Source organism: Helianthus annuus, chromosome 5, assembly GCF_002127325.2.
Source record: "Helianthus annuus cultivar XRQ/B chromosome 5, HanXRQr2.0-SUNRISE, whole genome shotgun sequence".
Classification (NCBI taxonomy): Eukaryota; Viridiplantae; Streptophyta; class Magnoliopsida; order Asterales; family Asteraceae; genus Helianthus; species Helianthus annuus.
In genome coordinates this window covers 93713399-93739232 of record NC_035437.2, presented here as the reverse complement: position 1 = coordinate 93739232, position 25834 = coordinate 93713399, and the positions used below count along the sequence as shown (strand labels likewise).

Here is a 25834-nt window from a genome sequence, read left to right as displayed (position 1 = left end):
CCGCGTAGGTTACCTTCTCGGGTAAGTAAGATAGCATAGATTACATAATATAATGGCGTTTGCCCGAGTTAATAATCGCAGTTCCTACATAATGACCTTTAATGGATTTTGACATAAGTTCTCCAAAGGTCCTAGATGCATGTTATCAAAACTCTCAAGGTTTTGCTTACCGTATGTAATCGTTTTTTCTATCATGTATCAACACAACTCCTGAGCATGTTTAAAATCAAAATAGTTAACTCATTGTTCTTGGAAACGGTTGGAACCCATATTTGAGTCTTAGGCATTCTGTATGTATTCAATTCTTGATATCTAAGTCCCCAGAGGATAGTGAGGTTAAAGCCTAGGTATCTCTACAGAAACGGAATTCGCTGAAACCTATAGCTCTGATACTAATCTGTCACACCCCGAAATATCAGAGCTGGCGTGACTGGACCGGTATCTTCATTGCACAGCGGAAGCAAAAAGCTAAGACTTCTAAACATTGAACGCCCGCTAAGTACTCGAATTCCCGCAGGTTCTCCTATTCCAACCATTCCATAGTTTCGAAAGATGCAACCTGAGAAAGAACTTGCGAAAAATCAACATAAAGTTGAGCGAGTTCATAGTTTGTTTGTTTTGTATCAAATGCATTTTAAATCACTTGAAATCTTGCATTTGAAAAACCGGTTTGTGAGATCTTAATATCTCAAAGCAATTTAAATGTCGTCTTTGTATATCGGTAACGAAATGTTTTCTGTTATGTTTATAAACCGATATATGTAACTGTTGAGTTTGTAAACCAGTAATGAAATCTTTTCTGTCATATCTGTAAACTAGTATTGAAATGATTTCTGTTATCTTTGTAAACCGGTATTGAAATGTCTTCTGTTATCTTTGTAAACCAGTATTGAAATGTTTTCTGTTATCTTTGTAATCCGGTATTGAAATCATAGTATGTAGGATACCTATAGAATCTAAGGATCAATCAGTGTGTAGCCAATACACTGACCTATGCCATAAGTAAGTAACCAAATCGAGACAACTTTGTTATCAATTGGGATCACAAAAGCACTCATAAAGGGTTAACAAACCCGGAGTGGAGCGCGCCTCAAAGTCGATAGATCTATACCTTTTGCACCTTGGTCACTACATGATTAATGCTTACTAATGTCATCCTCCTACTTATGCATAGTGATCTGTTATCATCTAATTCCATAGCTACATACCTAGTGATAAAATATGTGTGACATTGGGCCTTGCCCATGTCCTTGGGCCCCTGCCCATGTCATTGGGCCTTTGCCCATGTCCTTAGGCCTAGCCTACGTAAGTCATGTTATTAAAACTCATGCATGTTTCGAAAAACACTTACGTTTTTATAAAACCGGTATGTTTAACATGATTTTTTCGTAAACCATCTGAGTTCGTTGAAATCCTGTCGCGAAATGGTTTATAAATATGTGATATTCATTTATCGAAACCGTGTGTGATTTTGCAAAACTTGCTTGTCTTTCCACCCCCGAAAACGTTTATAAAAATGTAAAACTAGAAAAAGTGGGGGTTATGAACCCACCTTGACATTCCTGTGCAATGCTAGCTTAGCGTGATTCGGTAGTGTCTTTCCAAGATCCTGAAGTAGCTACCGTGCATCTATAGTATTCCTAACAGGGAATAACTTATCAGTTTCTAGTTTAAACGTAGATAAACTACGTGTCCAAGCTCTACTGAATCGTTACCTAAATGATTTTATAAAGGTGTTATTATTTTCGTTTGAAATAACCAAATGATTGTTAGTTGATCCCGTTTATTCTCGGGATAAAACTACGTCTGGAGATCGACCTAGTTTTCGAGTGATTATGATATATATTTATATATATTGAAACATAAATATATACTTTCGATGTCGTGCTGGTCGTCGTGAATAGAAATACGTAGATAAGATGGTACGTATTCGATATGTCGTATGTGATGCGGTAACCTACCGTCGTAGTTTTCGTAGGTTGGAAATTAATATATATATATACTACTTTATAATGCATATCCAAGGGACTACTTAAAGTCCATAAAAATTTCTTTAAAACACCCTTGATGCATGTACAACCCTTAAAAGCACAATATTCATTACCTTTCCAACAATACCCTTTCCCCTTTTCCCGCTCACTGAAACCTTACAAACAAACCCAAATCCAGATCCAACATTTCAAAATTCAAACACGCCTCTTCTCTCTCTCTCTCAAATCCCATGTGAATCAGATCTGGATCTGCTCCTCTCTCTCGATTCATCCGTAAATCATTGAAGAAAAACATCATTCTGCCTCACCCTGCATCGAAAAAAGACATCAGATCTGGAAATGAAACATCACCACCGTCGCTTTTTTCTCCAAACCCTAAACGAATCAAATGTCGCATCTTTTTTTAGAGAAATCAATCGAAACAGAGGTATGCTTCTATTGTTTTGATTTTTTTTGTTGTGTTCAAATCCTCTCTTGAATTTATCCATCCAGCACTAGCATTGGAGACGAATAGGGATTTGTTATGATTTAGGGTGATGAAGACTGTCACACCCCGATTTCCACGTGTCTCACCGGTGGGCCCGGTGGGGGATTACCGTGACGATGTTGGCAACAATATAGTCAAACCACACAATTATATAATGCACAGCGGAAGCATAAGATAAATATATAAATTTCAACCTCTGATCATAATATTAATGTATTACAGAAGTTGAATATCCACAGTGGATCGTAAATAAAGATAAAGTATTGTTCCATCAGATACTGCAATCAAGCTTGCGAGACTTATCCCGACGCTAGCGAGCTAATACCAGCCAATTTACGTTTAGGTACCTGCACTTAATCTTTTTGGGGAAAATACGTCAGTTTACACTGGTAAATACATTCAACTGACACATTTGAAAATGTTTATTAAAATTGATTTGAATGCACAAGGCACAAACTCTTTTATAACTTGGGAAAATTCATAATGATCTTGTGAACGTTTTACATGTTCTTTTATGCGTTCAGTAGCCCGGGTCGTGCCGGGTTAAAGATTTATAGACACACCACGTTTGCGTAAAACCGTAGTATAAAAACCAACGGCTACGTCTTTTAATTTTAATGTCGACACTTTATACCGGGTGTACGCCTACACCGGGATGTCGATGGTCGTGGCCATTTCGTAAAATGATGCCAAGGATATCCGGGACAACGGTCATTAAACCCCCCAAAGGCTTATAAGCAACAAAACTGTTTAAATGAGCCGATCATATTTAATCAATTAACCACCTAAGCGATGGAATTATATAATGCTCAATCAAGCGGTATTAATATACCGTAACCCAAGCCCATATAGGGGAAATAAGTTAAAGTATTTACCTTTGCAAGTATATTCCTTAATTTAGATCAAGTCACCGATAGCTTTTACTGGGGCTCCTAATCTGGAACGAAGGTTTTAATTAACCTCTTAGAATCCTAACGGTCCTTATATTAGCCGTAGCTTAAACCGTTTGATTCTGATACATAGATATGGTTAATTCGCACGAAAAGGCGAAAACCGAGAATGGAGTATGATTTGGACCCAACAAGTTCAGTGACTTGTTTTATATGGGTTTATAGTTCATACTCTGGATTTTGGGGTTCAAATAATATAATTTGACCCATATCGGCTATTGCACGAAAACTAGTTCCATGGGCCGTACCGTGTGCGCAAATAGGCGAAACGGTTAACCATAAGTGTCCTACGCTTATTTCCTAAGTCAATATGCCTTAAAAGTATTTTGGTATCAGTAGGATACCTTCCGTAATGCCCGTAACGAGTTTAAGTTAATATTATGCCCCGTAGGGGCTTTTCGGTCATTTTAAAGACTTTAAAAGGGCTTTTCGAGTTCTACAGGAAATCTGAGTTTCCCGAACAGCTTATAAAGCTTAAAATACTTTATTTATTATTTAAAACCAGTAGCAACTGGAATCGGGTCAAAAGACCTTGTAGAACTCCCGTTTTGGTCAAAAAGGGCATATTCGGTATTTACCGAACCGTAGCCATAACCGCAGGTTATGAGCAAGGTAAAAATTATTAAAAATCTTTAAAATTCCCAAAATATTATTTTACCACAGTGGGTAAAAGTTTTGGTGACGGAAACTTGGGTTAGATGGGCGTTATGCTAATTGCGCCGTTAATTACAAAACTTTCTTAAAAGTGCGCCTTTTAGCATAACTCTCATTCTAGGCCTCGGATTGACGTGAAACTTTAAGGACATGCTTATAATTTAACAAGCAAGGTTTTGGTCCGTTCACGTGTCCGAATTACTCGTTTTAATTTTGAAAGGCCGTTACGGTCAACTTTTAGGCGAATGACGGAAATACGTAAAAGACTCGGATAACTCATGAACCGACCACAGAGGCGTATACCAACATGTGACCTGGTCCTAAGAGAGTCCTAAGGTATATTTATACCTCACTAAAACGGGTCAGAACTGAAGTCAAAGCAAAAGTCAAACTTATGCGACTTTCGGCTCCGAACCGGTTCAATATAGCAAATGATCGATTCAAACGAGCGCAAACATGTTTATATACTTATTATCATGTTTTATGATTATCAAAACAGGTTCCATAACATATACATTACAGATTATGCATAAATCGCTAAAATAGCTTTCTGTTGACTTTTTAACCGCACGTTTGACTCGACATTTGACATAGTTAGAGTGGTGATCAGGGGGAACCATTTTAGAGGTTTATTACCCACGTAAATACCAACTCATAACCACTTTTGATTCGTCATAAGACTGAACCATTACTGATTTATTGTAAAGTCAAACCGTAGTTACGACGGTTTGGTTTTTAGCTAAATACTAAGCAAATGTGGAACCACAAAGGTTGAATTACTTACAGAAGCTTAAGAGAAGGCTTAAGAACACAGGGGAATGCTTTAGAGCTCTTGGAATGATCAGATGAGTGAGTTTTGAGTGTGATGAACTTATGTTCACAACCTTGCTATTTATAGCCAATGTTAAGGTCCAAGATCATCACAACTCAGCCTATACTGATCATGGATGATGGGCATATGTCCCCTAAGGTGTATGGGTCAAATGTAGGGTGCCCATGCCTCATTTATTGGCTCATGATCGTTCAAAAGCTCCAAAAGCCAAGTAGTTACAACAATTCTGCATCTGGGCACTTTACGCGACCCGCATGGGAGTTCCCATGCACTTTAACGCGGGTCGCCTAAAGTTTAAATATTAGGCGTGTTATTTAGGAGGCTCGCGGCCCGCTTACACTTAAGCCTAACCTTCACGCGGGTCGCGAGAAGTCTGTTTTTCAGATTTTTAAAATCTTTTGTCATGATTATCAGAATCCGGTAATTAATAACGAAATCTTTCGTAATGATTTACCTGACCTTTCGGTTTTGAAGGGGTAACTTTGCGGTTTGGCCCTCGGTTATTTACCGATAGGGGCCTCGTGTTATTTACCCGCATTATTAAGTCCCCGGTTTATTTATTAATTATATTGGAAAGCCTTAACTTTCACTGTTGACGCTTCTAACCCTTCTTCTACGAATTCGATCGTAACTTTCTCGTTTCATATCGAAACTTCGCGAAATTCATATATATTATTTTAGTGAGGGTATAATACCGTTACAAAGTCTTTGGAACGTTAAAGGGTCACTCAGAGGTATTATTAAACATGTTGACACAGTTAACCCCTGTAGTTTGTAATCTCTCACTTCCTTCCGCGTTTTGTTTTTGTACGATCTATAATTTATTCGTTTGAAGGTTTAAGCATTATTTAGGGATACTATACAGTATATTTACCCTTGTTGACATTTATAACCCTCGAATTTATATACTTTCAAGGTTTGTCAAAATTAGTCCTTTATTTATTATAGATGCCACGTGTAAACAAATGACACGTGTTAACGCATCATTGGACACAAAAATTTGAGGTGTTACATCCTCACCCCCTTAAAATAAATCTCGACCCGAGATTTACTCAAATAAATAGGGGTATTTTTCTTTCATTGTAGCTTCGACTTCCCACGTATATTCAGGACCTCTACGAGCATCCCATTTGACTTTTACAATCGGTACGTGCTTTCTGCGAAGCTTCTTCACCTGTCGATCTTCAATTGACAAAGGTTTTTCTATGAACTTTAAGCTCTCATCTATATGCACATCTGTGTGTGGAATCACCAACGATTCATCGGCGAAGCACTTTTTGAGATTGCAGATGTGGAACACATTGTGAATTCCATTGAGCTCTTCAGGCAAGTTCAACTTATAGGCGACTGATCCGACCCGTTCAATGACCTCAAAAGGTCCTATGTATCTCGGACTCAGTTTGCCTTTCTTGCCGAAACGCATCACCCCCTTCCAGGGTGACACCTTAAGTAATACTTTTTCACCCACTTCGAAGTGAAAATCCTTACGCTTTGGATCAGCGTAGCTCTTCTGCCTATCGCGGGCAGCCTTGAGACGCTCCCGGATCTGGACAATCTTGTCCGTCGTCTGGAAAACAATCTCTGGTCCCGATAATTGGACCTCTCCTACTTCCGCCCAACAAACAGGCGATCTGCATTTCCTACCATATAGTGCCTCAAAAGGCGCAGCCTTTATGCTGGTGTGGTAGCTATTATTGTAGGAGAATTCGATCAGGGGTAGGTTTTTATCCCAGTTACCACCTAAATCGATCGCACATGCACGAAGCATGTCTTCTAGCGTTTGAATAGTACGCTCACTTTGACCGTCCGTCTGTGGATGGTAAGCCGTACTAAAATTTAAACGCGTGCCCAAAGATTGCTGGAAACTTTTCCAGAAGTGAGATGTGTATCTAGTATCCCTGTCAGAGATAATAGACACAGGTATGCCGTGTAAGGCTACAATCTTATCAACATAAAGTTGGGCTAACATATCGGAGCTATACGTCTCCTTGATGGGTAGAAAATGAGCTGATTTAGTCAGCCTATCGACTATGACCCATATTGTATCGTTTCCTTTCCTGATTTTGGGTAACTTGGTTATGAAGTCCATAGTTACACATTCCCACTTCCACTCGGGAAGTTCAGGCTGTTGTAGCAAGCCAGACGGCTTTTGGTGCTCGGCCTTGACCTGAGCACAAGTCAAGCACTTTGCTACATGGGCGGCTACAGACTTTTTCAAGCCTATCCACCAATAATTTGCCTTTAAGTCTTGGTACATTTTATCAGCACCAGGATGGACTGAGTATTTGGAACTATGGGCTTCCTGGAGAACAACGTCTCGTAGTCCTCCATAAATCGGAACCCATATACGTCCGTTCAGCCTAAGAATTCCATCCTTGCTAAGAGTCAACTGCTCCTCAGTTACTCCCAGCTTTTCATTAGGATAATTAGCTTCCAACACAGCCTCTCGCTGTGCAGCCAAAATCCTTTCAATCAAATTATTTTTAACCTCAATGCTCTTGGCATTGATTCGAATGGGTTTTACCCTTTCCTTCCTGCTCAAGGCATCGGCGACCACATTCGCCTTGCCGGGATGGTACCTGATTTCACAGTCATAATCATTCAGGGTTTCCATCCAACGGCGCTGTCCTCATGTTCAACTCCTTCTGGTTGAACAGGTGCTGGAGGCTTTTGTGATCAGAATAAATCACAAATTTAATACCATAGAAGTAGTGCCTCCACAACTGAAGTGCAAATACAACGGCACCCAACTCCAAGTCGTGGGTGGTGTAATTCTTTTCATGCACCTTTAATTGCCTTGAAGCATAGGCAATCACCTTGCCCTTCTGCATAAGCACACACCCCATGCCTGTGTGTGATGCATCGCAGTAAACTACGAATTCATCTGTACCCTCAGGTAAGGTTAACACAGGTGCGTTGCTCAGCTTCTGCTTCAGTGTTTCAAAGGACTCTTGCTGCTTCGGGCCCCAAATGTACTTTTCTTTCTTCTTGGTCAAGGAAGTCAAGGGCGCAGCAATCCTTGAAAAATTTTCAATAAATCTCCGGTAGTATCCTGCTAATCCCAGGAAACTACGAATCTCGGTAGGCGTCTTTGGCTCTTGCCAGTTCATGACTGCCTCTACCTTAGCGGGATCCACTTGGATACCACGCTCACTCACAACGTGTCCTAAAAACTGGACCTCTCGTAGCCAGAATTCACATTTCGAGAATTTGGCGTAGAGTTTCTCACGCTGTAGTAATTCGAGAATGCAACGGAGGTGCTTCTCGTGGTCAGCTTGGTTCTTGGAATAGATAAGGATATCGTCGATGAAGACTATGACGAATTTGTCCAAGTATGGCTTGCAAACGCGATTCATGAGATCCATGAACGCAGCCGGTGCATTTGTGAGCCCAAAAGGCATCACTAGGAACTCGTAATGACCATAGCGAGTCCTAAATGCTGTTTTGTGTACATCTTCATCTCTGACCCTTAGTTGATGATAACCCGACCTTAAGTCGATCTTGGAGAAGTAGCTTGCTCCTTGCAGCTGATCGAATAGATCGTCGATCCTTGGTAAAGGATATCTATTCTTTATGGTAACTTTATTCAGTTCTCTATAGTCGATGCACAACCGCATCGATCCGTCCTTCTTCTTTACAAATAGGACAGGAGCTCCCCAGGGAGATGAACTAGGTCTGATAAAACCCTTCGCCAGCAGTTCATCCAACTGGGTCCTCAGTTCTTTCATTTCCGTCGGAGCTAATCTGTAAGGTGCCCTTGCTATCGGAGCCGCTCCAGGAATGATGTCTATTCTGAACTCCACTTGTCTATCTGGTGGCAAACCAGGTAGTTCTTCAGGAAAAACCTCGGGGTATTCAGAAATGACAGGAAGATCCTCGATCTTCGGCTTTGGTTCTTCAATTATCACCTGAGCCATGTAAATTACACAGCCTCTGTTTAAACACCTTGAAGCTTTCAGCATAGATACGTCTTCGGGCAATCCGTAGTGCGTATCCCCTCGAATGGTAAGAGATTCACCACTCGGAGTCTTTAAGACTATTTGCCTCTTGCCGCAAATGATTTGGGCCTGGTTATGGGATAACCAGTCCATGCCTAGCACGATGTCAAAACCCGCAAGTTTGAAAGGAAGTAGAGATAAAGGAAAAGAATGGTTCCTAATGGACATTTCACATCCTTCTAGAACAGTAGAGACGGTTTCTATCGTGCCGTCTGCTAACTCTACTTCGTATTTCACGTCAAGGGTTTTGATTGGCATATTTAGTAGTTGGCAAAATTTCTGGTCTACAAAGGATTTATCAGCGCCAGAATCGAACAGTACTCTTGCAAATATATTATTTACGAGAAAAGTACCTGTAAGCACATTGTCGTCCTTAACCGCTTCCTTTGCATCCAAGCGAAAAACTCTCGCATTCGACTTCTTCGTCTCTTCCGCCTTCTTGGCATACTTCGGGCAATTACTCTTTATATGCCCCTTCTCATTACAATTATAGCAGGTTGCATCCTTTATCTTTTTGCACTCCACTGTCTTATGATCCTTGGACTTGCATAGCCCACAGGATGGAGTCTTTTGTTGCGACTGCGAACCAGACGCAAACCTACACTTCCCGGAGTGAGGTTTCTTGCAGACCTTGCAGTGAGGTCTTCCATCAGCTTGCCCCTCCTTCTTTGCCTCCGACCCTTTCTTGCCCTCACCGTTTCCACGGTGCTTTTTCCCAGACTTTCGTGAGGTATCATCCTCACGTTTTCGCTTTTCGGCCTCCTTGCTCCTTTGTGCCCTCAGACGGACAGCATCAAGTGTAAGAGACAAGGAGAGGTCAGTAACTGACTTGAAGGTCGTCGGCCTAGAGGCCTTCACACTGGCCTTAATCGCCGGTTCTAAGCCCCCAATGAAACGGGCAATCCTTCTAGGTTCTGGTGTCACAAGATATGGCACTAGGCGTGACATAGTGTTAAAACTTGTCAGATATGCTTGACAATCCAGGTTTGTCATCACCAGTGAGACAAAATCTGCCTCAATCTTCTCAACCTCGTGCTGAGGGCAGTAGTTTTCTTTTATGAGGGTAATAAACTCCCCCCATGACATTTTGTACAAGGCAGACTTACCTGAAGCCTGCACCAGAGCTCTCCACCACGCCAGGGCCTCGCCCTTGAATGACTGGGACACAAACTTAACCACGTCCCTCTCAGCGCACCCGCTGATGTCCACTATCGTGTCCATCTCGTCTAGCCAGGTGATACAGTCAACCGCACCTTTCTCCCCTGTAAATTCACGGGGCTTACATGATACAAAGTATTTGTAGGTGCAACCCTTAGCACTTGACGCATCAGTATATTCTCTATCGCGATGAACACTGTGCTCAGTAGACGAGTGCTTGTCGTCATCTTTCTTGGGTTCAGAGGGTGGTTTGGAGTGTGTCTTTGGTTTAGAGGGTGGTTTTGACACAGTTCTGCCTTGAGACTCAGTATGTTGACGATCAATAGCTGCCTGAACAGCATTGTCAATCAGAGCCTTCAGTTGTGCGCCTGTCAAATGTACTGACGCATTGTCATAGTCATCTTCGTTTGTGTGGCTGTTCTCTCCATTGGGATCCGCCATTGTAAGTTGAATCTGTTACAGAAGATAACAAAATTTTAATTTAGGAGATTATTATATAATTGTCTTTTATGACAATTTGTCAACCATGGTACAGAGACCATGTTTGGTTAACTTATTAATTCATTACATATTAGGATCTGAATATATCCTATTTCAGCTATATAAATAGTATTGGTGGCATAAAGCCTAATCATGATGATGTTTTATAATGTTAGCCGAGATTTCATAGAATCAAAGGCATAGAGATTTGAACCGTAGTTCTTTTATCTCTTTCTGACAGAGAGTCACAGACTACCACTGCCTTTTGTCTTTATAAGACAATTATTATGGCCCATAGGCACTACACCTCTAATGGATGTTTTAGTATGGTTGGCCCGTAGGCACTACATCTCTAATGGATGTTTTAATAATATTGGCCCGCAGGCACTACATCTCAAATGGATGTGTTTAATAAGTTTGGCCCGTAGGCACTACATCACTAATGGATGTTTTTATAAGGTCGGCCCGTAGGCACTACACCACTAACGGATGTTTTATTAATATCGGCCCGTAGGCACTACATCACTAATGGATGTTTTTATAAGGTCGGCCCGTAGGCACTACACCACTGACGGATGTTTTATTAATATTGGCCCATAGGCACTACATCACTAATGGATGTTTTAATAATACTGGCCCGTAGGCATTGCATCACTAATGGATGTCTTTATAATATTGGTCACCTTTATTGTCACCTTTATTGGTGAGTTAACCCGCGATTTATAAATCATTTAGTTGGGTTTTGAAATCCTTAAAGGATTATTGTATAAGAATGACGTGCGTGATTATAACGAATCACATCTTCCATGAATGTTAACATGCGTACAGAGGTTAACAGGGAATCAGAATCTTTTCAGTTAGGTCGTACCATCTTGACTAGATCTTAAAAGACCCCAAGCTAGGTTTCACCTTGTAAGATTCTTTATTTAGGCAGATCAATATAAAAGGAATGGTTTTGATTTATTTTTATATATATTAAACAAAACTCATAACATACATTCCAAAATCTCAAATACAATTACATATTGCCCTAAACGGGTCTTTCAAATAATACATACCTTCATAGAGGTTTTAAAATAAGTGACAAGTCCATGCAGGGACTAATACAAGATAGGTGTCCATGCAAGAACTAAAGATAAGTCCACGTAGGGACTGAAATACGATAAGTTGTCCACACAGGGACTTATTTCAAAGTAGAAATTACATTCGTATAACTATTAAGGGCTAGTGGTCACGTTTCTTCTTTTTGCCCTTTAGTAGGTTCGCCAAGCCTTTGAGAAATCCTCGGTGGCTCTTTTTCTCTTCTTCGAACTCTCTCTCCACACGATCTAGTCGATGGAGTATTTCTTCCTGTTCAGGAGGAGAGAATCGTGGTTGTGGCGCTTGATGCGGAACTAGAGGTCTGGGAGGTATTGGATACCCATGAGCTGAGTAATCCGGTGGTCCCATGTTTCCATGTGCTCCGTCAGGGTAGCGCGCATTATATCTAGCCGACACCACATATGGGTCGCGCTCATAGCCGTAGTTGTATTGTGCTTGTGACGGTTCGAACGGGTTGTAAGCCGTTGGACCCGTGTAAGCTGGTATGGGTTGGTCATATCCAAATGGTGGCGAATTTCGTGCAGTTGGTGCGGAGTTCGCCTCCTGTATAGGACTTGAAGGTCCTTCTTCTTGTAGTGGCGGATAGTGGCTACTACTAGAATGTCGAGGAGTGCTGAAGTGGATACCCCCTCCTCCTCGTGTAGACATACGAGCATTTGTCCTCCTACGCCTCGGCGGATCAGGTATTACTGGTTGTGCCGGTGGCGGAGGTGGTGGCGTAACTGCCTCAAAGCGTGAATCCTCAGAGGGATCCTGTGGATGTCTCGGTTGTTGAGATGTCTGTCGAGATGGCGTGTAGTACCATTCATGTCGGTCAAACATCGCTTGGAAACTGTCAGGTCCTTGATAGGGTGTTCCATGGAAGGATGATCCATCAGATACTTCTATCGGATGCGTGGGCGTACCACGAGCTGGTTCAGTTGGATCCTCATCCTCCTCCATGGGATCTTCAGAAAAATGGTCTTGTGGCCCTAGTGGAACAAAACCTGAAGGTTCCTGTATGTAGTCAGCTGGATTAAACTGACTTATGTAGTATGGAGTAGGGTCGTCGTAATTTCGGTGCGATACCGAACGCTGTAGAGGTATGTAGGAAGGTTGTGGGTTGTTGGGATTATTTTCTGAATCTGGCCCAAAGGAGTGCCGGTAGGATGGCGTCGAGCTGTGCGAAGTGGAATGTCTCGCTGGTTCGTAAAGATCTCTTCGTCGTTGTGGCTCTTCGCTTCGTGTCATCGAAGGATGTCTTGTACCAGATGGTCCAGCTTCTTTATCGTGATGTGTCACGATTTCTCCTCGGCCTCTTCTTCCCCTTCCTCTTCCTCGGAATATTACAGGTGGCATTTTCCTGCTCCAAAACTTATTAAAAATCAAATCGAAAATAAAGACAAACAGGAGTATCAATCCGAATTTGTCCTAAGTTATTGTCTAGACTCAAGTATGTGCAATTGTGTTATTGAGATTAAACACATTAGGATAGTGTTTAATTCACTCAATGTTGGCTCTGATACCAACCTGTCACACCCCGATTTCCACGTGTCTCACCGGTGGGCCCGGTGGGGGATTACCGTGACGATGTTGGCAACAATATAGTCAAACCACACAATTATATAATGCACAGCGGAAGCATAAGATAAATATATAAATTTCAACCTCTGATCATAATATTAATGTATTACAGAAGTTGAATATCCACAGTGGATCGTAAATAAAGATAAAGTATTGTTCCATCAGATACTGCAATCAAGCTTGCGAGACTTATCCCGACGCTAGGGAGCTAATACCAGCCAATTTACATTTAGGTACCTGCACTTAATCTTTTTGGGGAAAATACGTCAGTTTACACTGGTAAATACATTCAACTGACACATTTGAAAATGTTTATTAAAATTGATTTGAATGCACAAGGCACAAACTCTTTTATAACTTGGGAAAATTCATAATGATCTTGTGAACGTTTTACATGTTCTTTTATGCGTTCAGTAGCCCGGGTCGTGCCGGGTTAAAGATTTATAGACACACCACGTTTGCGTAAAACCGTAGTATAAAAACCAACGGCTACGTCTTTTAATTTTAATGTCGACACTTTATACCGGGTGTACGCCTACACCGGGATGTCGATGGTCGTGGCCATTTCGTAAAATGATGCCAAGGATATCCGGGACAACGGTCATTAAACCCCCCAAAGGCTTATAAGCAACAAAACTGTTTAAATGAGCCGATCATATTTAATCAATTAACCACCTAAGCGATGGAATTATATAATGCTCAATCAAGCGGTATTAATATACCGTAACCCAAGCCCATATAGGGGAAATAAGTTAAAGTATTTACCTTTGCAAGTATATTCCTTAATTTAGATCAAGTCACCGATAGCTTTTACTGGGGCTCCTAATCTGGAACGAAGGTTTTAATTAACCTCTTAGAATCCTAACGGTCCTTATATTAGCCGTAGCTTAAACCGGTTGATTCCGATACATAGATATGGTTAATTCGCACGAAAAGGCGAAAACCGAGAATGGAGTATGATTTGGACCCAACAAGTTCAGTGACTTGTTTTATATGGGTTTATAGTTCATACTCTGGATTTTGGGGTTCAAATAATATAATTTGACCCATATCGGCTATTGCACGAAAACTAGTTCCATGGGCCGTACCGTGTGCGCAAATAGGCGAAACGGTTAACCATAAGTGTCCTACGCTTATTTCCTAAGTCAATATGCCTTAAAAGTATTTTGGTATCAGTAGGATACCTTCCGTAATGCCTGTAACGAGTTTAAGTTAATATTATGCCCCGTAGGGGCTTTTCGGTCATTTTAAAGACTTTAAAAGGGCTTTTCGAGTTCTACAGGAAATCTGAGTTTCCCGAATAGCTTATAAAGCTTAAAATACTTTATTTATTATTTAAAACCAGTAGCAACTGGAATCGGGTCAAAAGACCTTGTAGAACTCCCGTTTTGGCCAAAAAGGGCATATTCGGTATTTACCGAACCGTAGCCATAACCGCAGGTTATGAGCAAGGTAAAAATTATTAAAAATCTTTAAAATTCCCAAAATATTATTTTACCACAGTGGGTAAAAGTTTTGGTGACGGAAACTTGGGTTAGATGGGCGTTATGCTAATTGCGCCGTTAATTACAAAACTTTCTTAAAAGTGCGCCTTTTAGCATAACTCTCATTCTAGGCCTCGGATTGACGTGAAACTTTAAGGACATGCTTATAATTTAACAAGCAAGGTTTTGGTCCGTTCACGTGTCCGAATTACTCGTTTTAATTTTGAAAGGCCGTTACGGTCAACTTTTAGGCGAATGACGGAAATACGTAAAAGACTCGGATAACTCATGAACCGACCACAGAGGCGTATACCAACATGTGACCTAGTCCTAAGAGAGTCCTAAGGTATATTTATACCTCACTAAAACGGGTCAGAACTGAAGTCAAAGCAAAAGTCAAACTTATGCGACTTTCGGCTCCGAACCGGTTCAATATAGCAAATGATCGATTCAAACGAGCGCAAACATGTTTATATACTTATTATCATGTTTTATGATTATTAAAACAGGTTCCATAACATATACATTACAGATTATGCATAAATCGCTAAAATAGCTTTCTGTTGACTTTTTAACCGCACGTTTGACTCGACATTTGACATAGTTAGAGTGGTGATCAGGGGGAACCATTTTAGAGGTTTATTACCCACGTAAATACCAACTCATAACCACTTTTGATTCGTCATAAGACTGAACCATTACTGATTTATTGTAAAGTCAAACCGTAGTTACGACGGTTTGGTTTTTAGCTAAATACTAAGCAAATGTGGAACCACAAAGGTTGAATTACTTACAGAAGCTTAAGAGAAGACTTAAGAACACAGGGGAATGCTTTAGAGCTCTTGGAATGATCAGATGAGTGAGTTTTGAGTGTGATGAACTTATGTTCACAACCTTGCTATTTATAGCCAATGTTAAGGTCCAAGATCATCACAACTCAGCCTATACTGATCATGGATGATGGGCATATGTCCCCTAAGGTGTATGGGTCAAATGTAGGGTGCCCATGCCTCATTTATTGGCTCATGATCGTTCAAAAGCTCCAAAAGCCAAGTAGTTACAACAATTCTGCATCTGGGCACTTTACGCGACCCGCATGGGAGTTCCCATGCACTTTAACGCGGGTCGCCTAAAGTTTAAATATTAGGCGTGTTATTTAGGAGGCTCGCGGCCCGCTTACACTTAAGCCTAACCTTCACGCGGGTCGCGAGAAGTCTGTTTTTCAGATTTTTAAAATCTTTTGTCATGATTATCAGAATCCGGTAATTAATAACGAAATCTTTCGTAATGATTTACCTGACCTTTCGGTTTTGAAGGGGTAACTTTGCGGTTTGGCCCTCGGTTATTTACCGATAGGGGCCTCGTGTTATTTACCCGCATTATTAAGTCCCCGGTTTATTTATTAATTATATTGGAAAGCCTTAACTTTCACTGTTGACGCTTCTAACCCTTCTTCTACGAATTCGATCGTAACTTTCTCGTTTCATATCGAAACTTCGCGAAATTCATATATATTATTTTAGTGAGGGTATAATACCGTTACAAAGTCTTTGGAACGTTAAAGGGTCACTCAGAGGTATTATTAAACATGTTGACACAGTTAACCCCTGTAGTTTGTAATCTCTCACTTCCTTCCGCGTTTTGTTTTTGTACGATCTATAATTTATTCGTTTGAAGGTTTAAGCATTATTTAGGGATACTATACAGTATATTTACCCTTGTTGACATTTATAACCCTCGAATTTATATACTTTCAAGGTTTGTCAAAATTAGTCCTTTATTTATTATAGATGCCACGTGTAAACAAATGACACGTGTTAACGCATCATTGGACACAAAAATTTGAGGTGTTACAAAGACATTCATCCGTTTAAAACCCTAATTGCTTCAGCCGTTTTTCTCTGCAGGAAGACCAACGTTGGGATCATCATCATCAATGATGTTACAGATTCAGCGATCTAAGGTTAGAGTTTCCACGATTCAGATTCAAATCGACTCTTTCCAATATCAATTTATACAGGTTTGTCTATGCTTCACTTTGTTCTGATTTTGATGCTTTACGGTTTTTATTGATGTTGTTTTTGCTTTTACGATTTCTTGATTTAGAGAGCTTTATTTATGATTATTTACTTATTTAAACTGTTCTGCAGGAAGGATACTCATGTCGTTTTCTCTGAACCTGTTGATCCGAATGAGGTGCGTTGTTTCGATAGTTTCCAAGTGTCATACATTGTTTTTGTTTTAGTTACTAATATATGAAGAGGTTTGTTTGTATGCAGCTCCTTGATTACCATGATATTATTAAGCACCCTATGGATTTTGGTACTGTTAGGAGCAAACTTGTTGGGGGACTTTACTCAAATTTGGAAGAATTGGAGGTGCGTAATGTGTGTTGGTTTGTTATGCTTCAATTGTTGAATGTTTGTGTATATGTTTCTCCTGTTCAGTATGATGTTGTTTTTCCGATAAATGGGTCTAATTGTATGCTCGTTAATAGAAATTGTCGTATGATGACTCTATATTATCAATACTGCAAGATCTTGTTTTTTCTTTTTCTATATGGTATAACATAAATGTTGGGTTCTTTCGTAACCTATGAAATTTGGCATGTTGATTCTACACTTTCTATTTCTTGCAATATTGTGTGCACACGCTCTTATATTTACATATATGTACGTATACATTGCTATTGCTAGGCATTTGTATATTTTAATTAATCTGCGTATTTTTTCTTGAAATTTTTCTTGTGTTTGCAATCGGATGTGTAGTTGATTTGCTCCAACGCAATACAGGATAATTCACCTGATACTGTCTACTTCCAGCAGGTAGAGTTGGCCATATGCACAAAAAGGTAACCTGATTATGTTTCAAACACACTTAGTTTAATTTTTATGGTTATTATTAGCTTATTTATGTTGCAGATTTGATCCACAAGTTATATTAGTTTGATAGTTTGATGCAGAAAGGTAATAATTTCTAACATAGAAAGTATATTTGACCCGATTGAGGTAAAAGCACAACCCAAATATGCTGCTGTGGACCAAACAGTTTGATTTACAAGGCCATGTGATGAGAATTGTTCGCGATTTAATCGAACATAGGGTTTAACTGTATGCAACTTTCCTGTTTTTGATCAGTAGATACCTGTGCATAATGACTAATTCACCCAATGTAATCGTGCTTACTCTTTCAGTCTTTTGACATTTAAAAATTTGTTTCAGGAGTCATATCAGGAGCCCTTCTGTACATTCGTGATGACTTCGAGGCTGTTGATCAAAGCAACTTCTTACAGGTGCAATATCAGTTATCAGTTACTTAACTCTTGGCCCTTTGCTTCAATCTTTGACCTTTTAAATTATGTATGTTATACGCAGGAGACAATTCTTAGCATGGCTTTACTCGATGCAATGATTAGAGCTGCAGCCGGTGGGTGGTTAAACGGCGTTCAAGGTCGCAAAAGTGCTATGCTTATTGCTGATGTAATTTTCGCACTTGGATCTTTTGTGATGGCAGCTGCACCCGAACCATACATGCTTATATTCGATCGTTTATTAGTCGGGCTGGGTGTCGGTATAGCTTCTGTTACCGCTCTGATGTATATTGCAGAAGCAGCGCCTTCGGAAATACGCGGTGGTCTTGTAAGCACCAATGTGCTTATGATCACCCGGTGGTTAGTTTCTATCGTACCTCGTTAATCTCCGTTTCACACAGGTGGGACTTTTTAAAGCTATATTATTTTATAATCTTTGTTGACCTGTATGGCCTTATTCGTATTTTTCTTGATAGGTTCGTGAAACATGGCGATGGATTCTTGGAATCGCCGCTGTACCCGCTATTCTTCAGTTTGTGTTCATGTTGTTTTTGCCTGAGTCGCCATGTTGGCTTTACAAGAATGTAAACTATTTTGCGTTTTACGGATATTATGAACCGTTTTACATTCATTTGTTTGTCTATGCTATATTTTTTAAAATATATTTTTCTGTTATGTAGAAAAGTAGTTCCGAGGCAATTTCCACACTTTCAAAGATTTATGATCCGGATTGGTTAAACGATGAATTTCAACACCTTTCTGTTGTGTTAGAGGAAGAATGCAGAGGCAGGAATCTGTAAGATACCGAGATGTTTTCCAAATTAAAGAACTCAGACTTGCGTTTTTTGGCCGGAGCTGGTCTGCAGGTATGAATAGATGGTTGTGTAACAGGTTAAACAAAACGTATGGAGCTGGATGGTAACGGGTCAGGATGTACGGGCCTGGATTGTTAACGAGTTAAAATGTACGGGTCCCAGTGGTTGGCACTTTGTAACGCGTTTTGTCCTAATGTTTTCCAAAAGTACATGAATTGTCCCCGTGGTTTGCACTTTGTAACGCATTTAGTCCCTAACCTGTGCTAAAACCTTTATATTTGTTGGCTGGGGACTAAATGTGTTTACAAACTGCAAACCAGAGGGACCATTCATGTACTTTTAGAAAGCTAGGGACTAAATACATATTTTTGGTAAACCACAGGGACTATGAAGCTTGATTCTGTCGAATTTCTTCCGGTTGAAACACCACTTGTGTGAATTATATTCAGCCTTATATCTGTTTAGCTTTTCTTATTCTGACTGACATTTCGATCGATAAACGAAGGTTGGTAACGCGAACAAAGATCACGCGTGTTGGGAAAGACTTGAAGAAATGGATACACAAAGAACCGTTATAAAAATCGACCGAAACAACCCTGGAACTGAAGTTGCAGCTGAAACAGCTGCTGCTCTTGCTTCTTCTCTTGTTAGAAGATCAGAGCCAGGTTGAATCAGGACTGTTGAGCCAGGTTGAATCAGAGCCACTTTTTTTTTAATAAAAAAAGTGCCCCCGTTTTTTTATCTATTTTGTGCCCCCAAACGGATGAGCCGGCCCTTTGACTCATTGCGCTGTTTCATTTTTGAAAGCTCTTTAATAATTATTTTGTTTTCCCATTTTCCAACAGTTACATCTCTTGTTTTCTTATTAGCCATTTTTTTTTTGTTTCCAACAGTTGCATCTATTGTTTTCTTATTAGACAAAACATCTATTGAATGTATAATCTTTACTCTTGATACAACTGAAAGGTTTTTTCCCAGCAGAGATTGTATAGTTGTTTACTATAAAAGAATGAGTTTATTTAGAATTGTATGATATGTTGATAGTCATAGACATCTGATATTAGATATTAAAAATAAATCGAAACGACACATTTATAAGTAAAAACAGAGTGAATGTAGGGGCTGGGTGAGTGCTGGTGGTGGAATAAGCCACCAATAATGGAACTATAGTGGTGTTTGGTGGTTCGGATCTTACCCAGCGACAATGGTTAACTCAGTCAACGTTAAGATGATTTGTAAGCTGAACCAAAGAGATTTTTGGTATCGAATGGGAAGTTGCTATTTTGGCCGGCTCTGTTCCGGTCGTCGGGTAAGGGGAACGAGAGAGAGGAGATGGGATTGGGGGTAATAGGCTGTTGTTTTCTTTTGTGTGTGTATTCTCATTCTCAACATATACAAAAACAACTTGATTACGTCATCAAGTAATAGGAATGTGAAGTGGTTGGCCTTTTTGGGCCGGCCACTTTGATTTTTTTTTTTTTTCATATAATAGTTATCTATAGGTGATGCTAAATTACAATTTTATCATAGGTGTAAAATTACGATTTCGCCCTCAATTCAAAATAAAATATTGCTTTTGTCCCTTGCTTAAATTTACGATTTTACCCTCAATTAAAAAATACAATTTTCCCCTCAGTTCAAAATAAAAATATGTTTTTGCCCTCAGCTAGAGTCCTGTCAAGTTACGATTTGGTTCTCAGTTTAAAATTAGGATTTTGCCCCCAGCTAAAAATTACGATTTCGCCCGCAGCTAAAATATTACGATTTTGCCCTCATTTCAAAATAAAAAATGGTTTTGCCCTCAGTTAAAAATATTATTTTACCTCTATTTTAAAATTACGATTTTACCTCCGCTAAAAATTGCAAGCTTGCCATCAGTTTTTTTCCTTTGGCAAAACCATGGGTAGTGTTTTATTTTTCTTTGTTGACTTAATTTTGTTTTTATTCATGCCAAACAGTTGCCTAGCACTCGCTAATTGGTCCTGACAAATTATTGTTTTGCCCCCAACTCTAAGTTACACGCTTGTCATCGTTTTAGTTAATTTTTTTTTATCATAACCATGGTACTGTTTTCTTTAATTGGTTAACTTGATGTGTCTTTTTTTATATCGTGTTATAGATAGCATGTACAACTAACCGACATAAAGGTGTACATGTTATGTTATTAACCTAAGAAATACTCGGTTTAGTGCCCCGCAACGCGGGCGGCGCATAACTCTAGCTGCCTAACACTGGCTCATTAGTCCTGAAAAAAGTACAGTTTTGTCCTGAGCCAAAAACTACGGTCTTATCATCGTTTTTTTTCATAGCAAAATTATAGTAGCCTTTTTTTAATTGATTGAGAATTATTCGGCCATTGCCCCGCAACGCGGGCGGGGCATCTACTAGTTGTTGAACAAGTTTTAGTTTAATTTATGAGTGTGTGTATCTTCAGTAGAGATCGAGAGAAGGAAAGTTTAAAGGATTAGGGTTTCTTTTAAGATGATGAACATTAAAATTCGAAAACGAAGCTAAATATATCGTAATATATTAATATCAAGACGAATTTCGAGTCCGGTGCTTCCGTTTCGTCATTGATTGTCGGTGAGTTACTGTTTTCGCGTTTTTCGTTCGCGTTTGCGGTTTCTGTTGTTTGAAATCATAATATTTTCACAAAAAAAATTCCATAAGTATATGTTATATGTATAAACTTCGTAATCGACGGCGTTGTCAGTATTTTGTACGGTGTCAGTTCGTTTCCGCGTATCGTTCAGCAGTTTTCTCGCAAATCCACATTCGCTTACTTACTGTAGAGTCAACTAAACGTTCCTAGGCACTCCACAAGGCCTAATTAAGTTAATATACATCTAATTACGCTACTTATTATTGTCTTAACACTTGTTATTCACGTAATTAAGAACTGAAAAGTACCGGTTGTCACGAAATATGCGTGTAATATAAATAAACCTGTAACCTATACATAACACTTACATTAATATGTATACACACTTAGCTTGTCTACATTCATATTTGAAAAAAAAAGAGATGTAGGTGAATTAATTATATTAATGAAACTAAAAAGATATATAAAGAATCACCAAATCTTTTGGCAAGTGAACATCACGTGGCTTTGTCCCCAAAATCATGTTTTCTTTTCATGTTGGATTTCCTAAGCATTTATGAAATATAAGTACCATTGTGTACATGAAAATGATTTTGAACATTTTCAAAATGTGTAGGTTATTAGTATTTACCAGTGTAGTGTAAACTGACGTATCTTCAAAAGACTAAGTGAAAGGTTGCAAGGTTACGAAATAGGTTGGAATGTGCCCGATAATGTTTAAGAGGAATTTGCAACTCCTTGCATATGAAGCCTAGTAGTATGTTATTTCATTTTATAAATTTTCGATCCGCCTGTGGATCTTTTGATACATTCGTCTATATTATATCATGAACATTTGGACATTATTATTTGTAATATTATTTTAAATCCAAGACTTCTATTGTGCTATTTATGTATTTGATATTAATCTAGTCACGTATCCATCCGGGCCCACCAGGAAATATCAGGGTGTGACAAGTAAGAACAACGATCACTTCATAGAAGCAGCAGATTTACATCTCCAGTTGAATTCACAAAACAAGTAATCGACAAAGTTGAATTATAGATGGTTAAATCAATTGATTCATGACCTACTCTGATACCGCCAGTTTTAAAAAAATATATATATATTCTAGAAATAACTATAACAGACTGCTACTAAATTTAATATTGCATGCAACTAATATCAGAACACAAAGGATTGAATGTAGCATGCAATTCACTACAAAGGATTGAATAGCCATTTTTGATGTAAAGGCTACATTAATCACAACTTAAACTTGCCTAAGATATTTAGCAAGTGATTTCGTCATATTTCAAACAAGTTAAACACCCAAATTTACGGACGGGTTGTGTAATACTGAACTGGCAAAGATATATAAATTAAAAGAAATACGCCTCGACATAAATCACAAAAAAAAAACATCAAGCAATAGACATTTAATAGAACTTGGCTTACACTTTTCTTTTGTATCTTCTTAGCATAGTAACATTTATACTTCGGTTTTGTGTGTCATCCTGAATGTTTATGGTAGAAAATTGCACGTAAAAATATAGGTCGGAACAAATAAATGTGAAGCAACTAGTTTTAAAATGAATTACTCTAATGAAAAGTAAACAAATAAATGTGCTTAACGATCATAGGGCTCTGGGATGACAAATCCTGAAAATTTAAATAAAACAACCATTAACTTAGTTCAATAAATATAAAAGGATTACCTCCTGATGTCAATATTGCACCATATATATACAAAAATATATTATTTAAGAAAACCTCAATAAACTTTGAGATCGACTACGTCACACCGTGTTCATTTTTGTTTTGCTTGTTTCTTCTTCAACATGTTTCAACACCCCATGGTTTGTATCATAACTCCAACATCTCAATGTAACCTTCAAACACCACCCATAACATATAAGCGTACCAAAGTGAAATGTTTCTATATGCATTTACAACTAACAACACGTATTGAGTTATAATTCGCATGCAATATCGAACATCACTCTGTCTTTAGATATAATACAAATGACATCGTTGTATAACTTGCTGAGCACAATTTGTGTATCTACAATAACTTACATATTTTTCCACTTGTCTTTCCAATTCTAAAAAAATGAATTCATTGTCGAAACTTCTATTCAAGACTAATTACTTGTCTTTTCTTCTTGCAGAAACATTCATAGGTTAGAGGCTCATTTGTGCACTTTCACCTCAACAGATAATAATTTCTTGCAATTAAATTATCATTGATAAAAGGTATTCCTTTCTAAACTTCGTAATCATATGAGATTGGATTATAGATATGGCTTATAAGGTAGTCAAAATTGCTTGTTCTTTGAAGATCTACAAGGTTTATCTCATTTATCTATACATACCTGGCATAGTAGGTTTTAAATATCACTTGGTAAATAGCTATTTTCCTGTTCGATCTTTCATGGCGATGGCATGCTAACTAGCTTACAATAATATTTAGGGTTGTTTTTTGTTTTTTTTTTGTTTTTATGGCGATGGCAACCTGGCTTACAATATAGTATCATCAATCATTATTCACAGCTAGGTATTCGAAAAATGGTAATAGAAATGTATTGCATAATGTAGCGTTAGATTCGTGCTAATCAAGCTAAATGCGATCTTGTACCATACCTTTAGCACCTTTTGCACGCAATACTATGGTTTAGTATATATTTTTATCATTCGTACTATATCACAAAATTTGTTTTTATGTAATTTAAGTTACATTATAGTGCTATGATTGCTGAAAAAGTTATCCCTTTCGAATGGATAACTTATTTGTGAAATGGTTAAACCTCTAATTTCCCTAAAGTATTGAAACTCTTGTTTTGTGTTTATTGACTCCTATATAAACACATTTGGGGCCTACATACTCACAATACATATACTTGCAGGATGTTTTATTCACCCTTTTTAACCTATCTACTCGTGACAACACAATGGCAAAAAAATCATACGCCCGTGATCACAGACAACCAACGCTTGTCTGGGTAGCCTAAGCCCATCATATCCGATTTTGAGATAAACTCGCCACCCAAGTGGCTTACTGAATCGGATTTGAACTTGAGACCTGTGGTGTCACACCCCCAAATTACCACATAGGGAGTGTCCCTGTTAGGCGTGTGACATACCAATAACGAGCCACCAATTACATTGAACCCATACAAGTTATAGATAAAATCCCCATTATCAATAAAAAGATCCTCAACAAGTTTAAACGATAATCAATAAGTTCAGCGGAAGCAAATGATAAACCAAAGTTAAACAGTGTCAAATCCAATATATAGTATCAAGAAAACCATCACATGAAATCCCATCAGTCGACCCATGACCACTCCGGCTACTCCAGACATCAAGTTCCCAAATCCAAGATATCTAACGACCTGCGAGCATGCAACAAGTGTATCAGACAACGCTGGTGAGTTCAAGGTTTGTGTTTGTTTACCAAGTTGTGTTACCGATCATGTGAGTAAAACAGTTTACAAGACGATATGTTGTTTGTTGTTATGATGTTTGATGTTTCGATGTTGTTATTACTCGATTACCGTATGTGGCGACTAGATGTGAATGCCCAACCCCAATGCCTCCATTTAGGCATTGGTCATGAGGTCAAGGTATCAAACAACCTTGAATAGATGTAAGGGGTCTTATATGTACACGATGAGAATGCCCAACCCCAATGCCTCTAACTAGGCATTGGTCATGAAGTCCAGGTAATTAGTTCACGCCCGTCCTTTCGGCCCAGTGTGAGGGTGCCAAACCTAATAGCGCTATCAACTAAATACCTCGTTGTTTCTTCAGCAACACGGTAGATGTACGGGGTCTTACATGATTTATACTGTGTTCAATAACCAACATCCCAATTAAACAGTTTACCCAGTATTCCCTTCAGAAACGTTTACCAGATGTCCCAAACCACCGGGACGCATGCTTAGAAAAGTGCAGTGAACTCACCTTAGATTTGCTCGGTAAGATTAATTATCCGTCTAACAGTCAGTCACAAACGTCCTAACACAGTTACCGACAACAATCAGTTTCTAGTACACATAATTCACATATTCATGATACACGTTCCACAAGTTGAATACAAGCAAATCATACATCATTACGCAAGCCGTAGCCGGCAACCATTCAACAATCCCATTGCATAACAAGTATTTACATCACAAGCAAATTCATGTTTTACAAACCACATAACAGTAGGTCTGGTTCAATATTCATGTATTCTTCGTACACATTACACAAAAATATTAACATTCAATTTATTCAGATTACACAAACATTACCCAACCATAGAATCATAACTCCATAACAATTGATATCAATACAGCCCATTCGGTAATGCTTTCCACTGCTCGGCCCAACTCACTTGTGTGACCCACTTTTAATTCGTGCGGTCCATCATATATATGGCCCA

General features: G+C 38.9%; 1 pseudogene; it reads left to right on the top strand.

Annotated features, from left to right (window-relative positions):
- Positions 1–2181: 2181 nt before the first annotated feature.
- On the top strand, positions 2182–19665 carry LOC110940385 (annotated as a pseudogene).
- The last annotated feature ends 6169 nt before the right edge of the window (positions 19666–25834 follow it).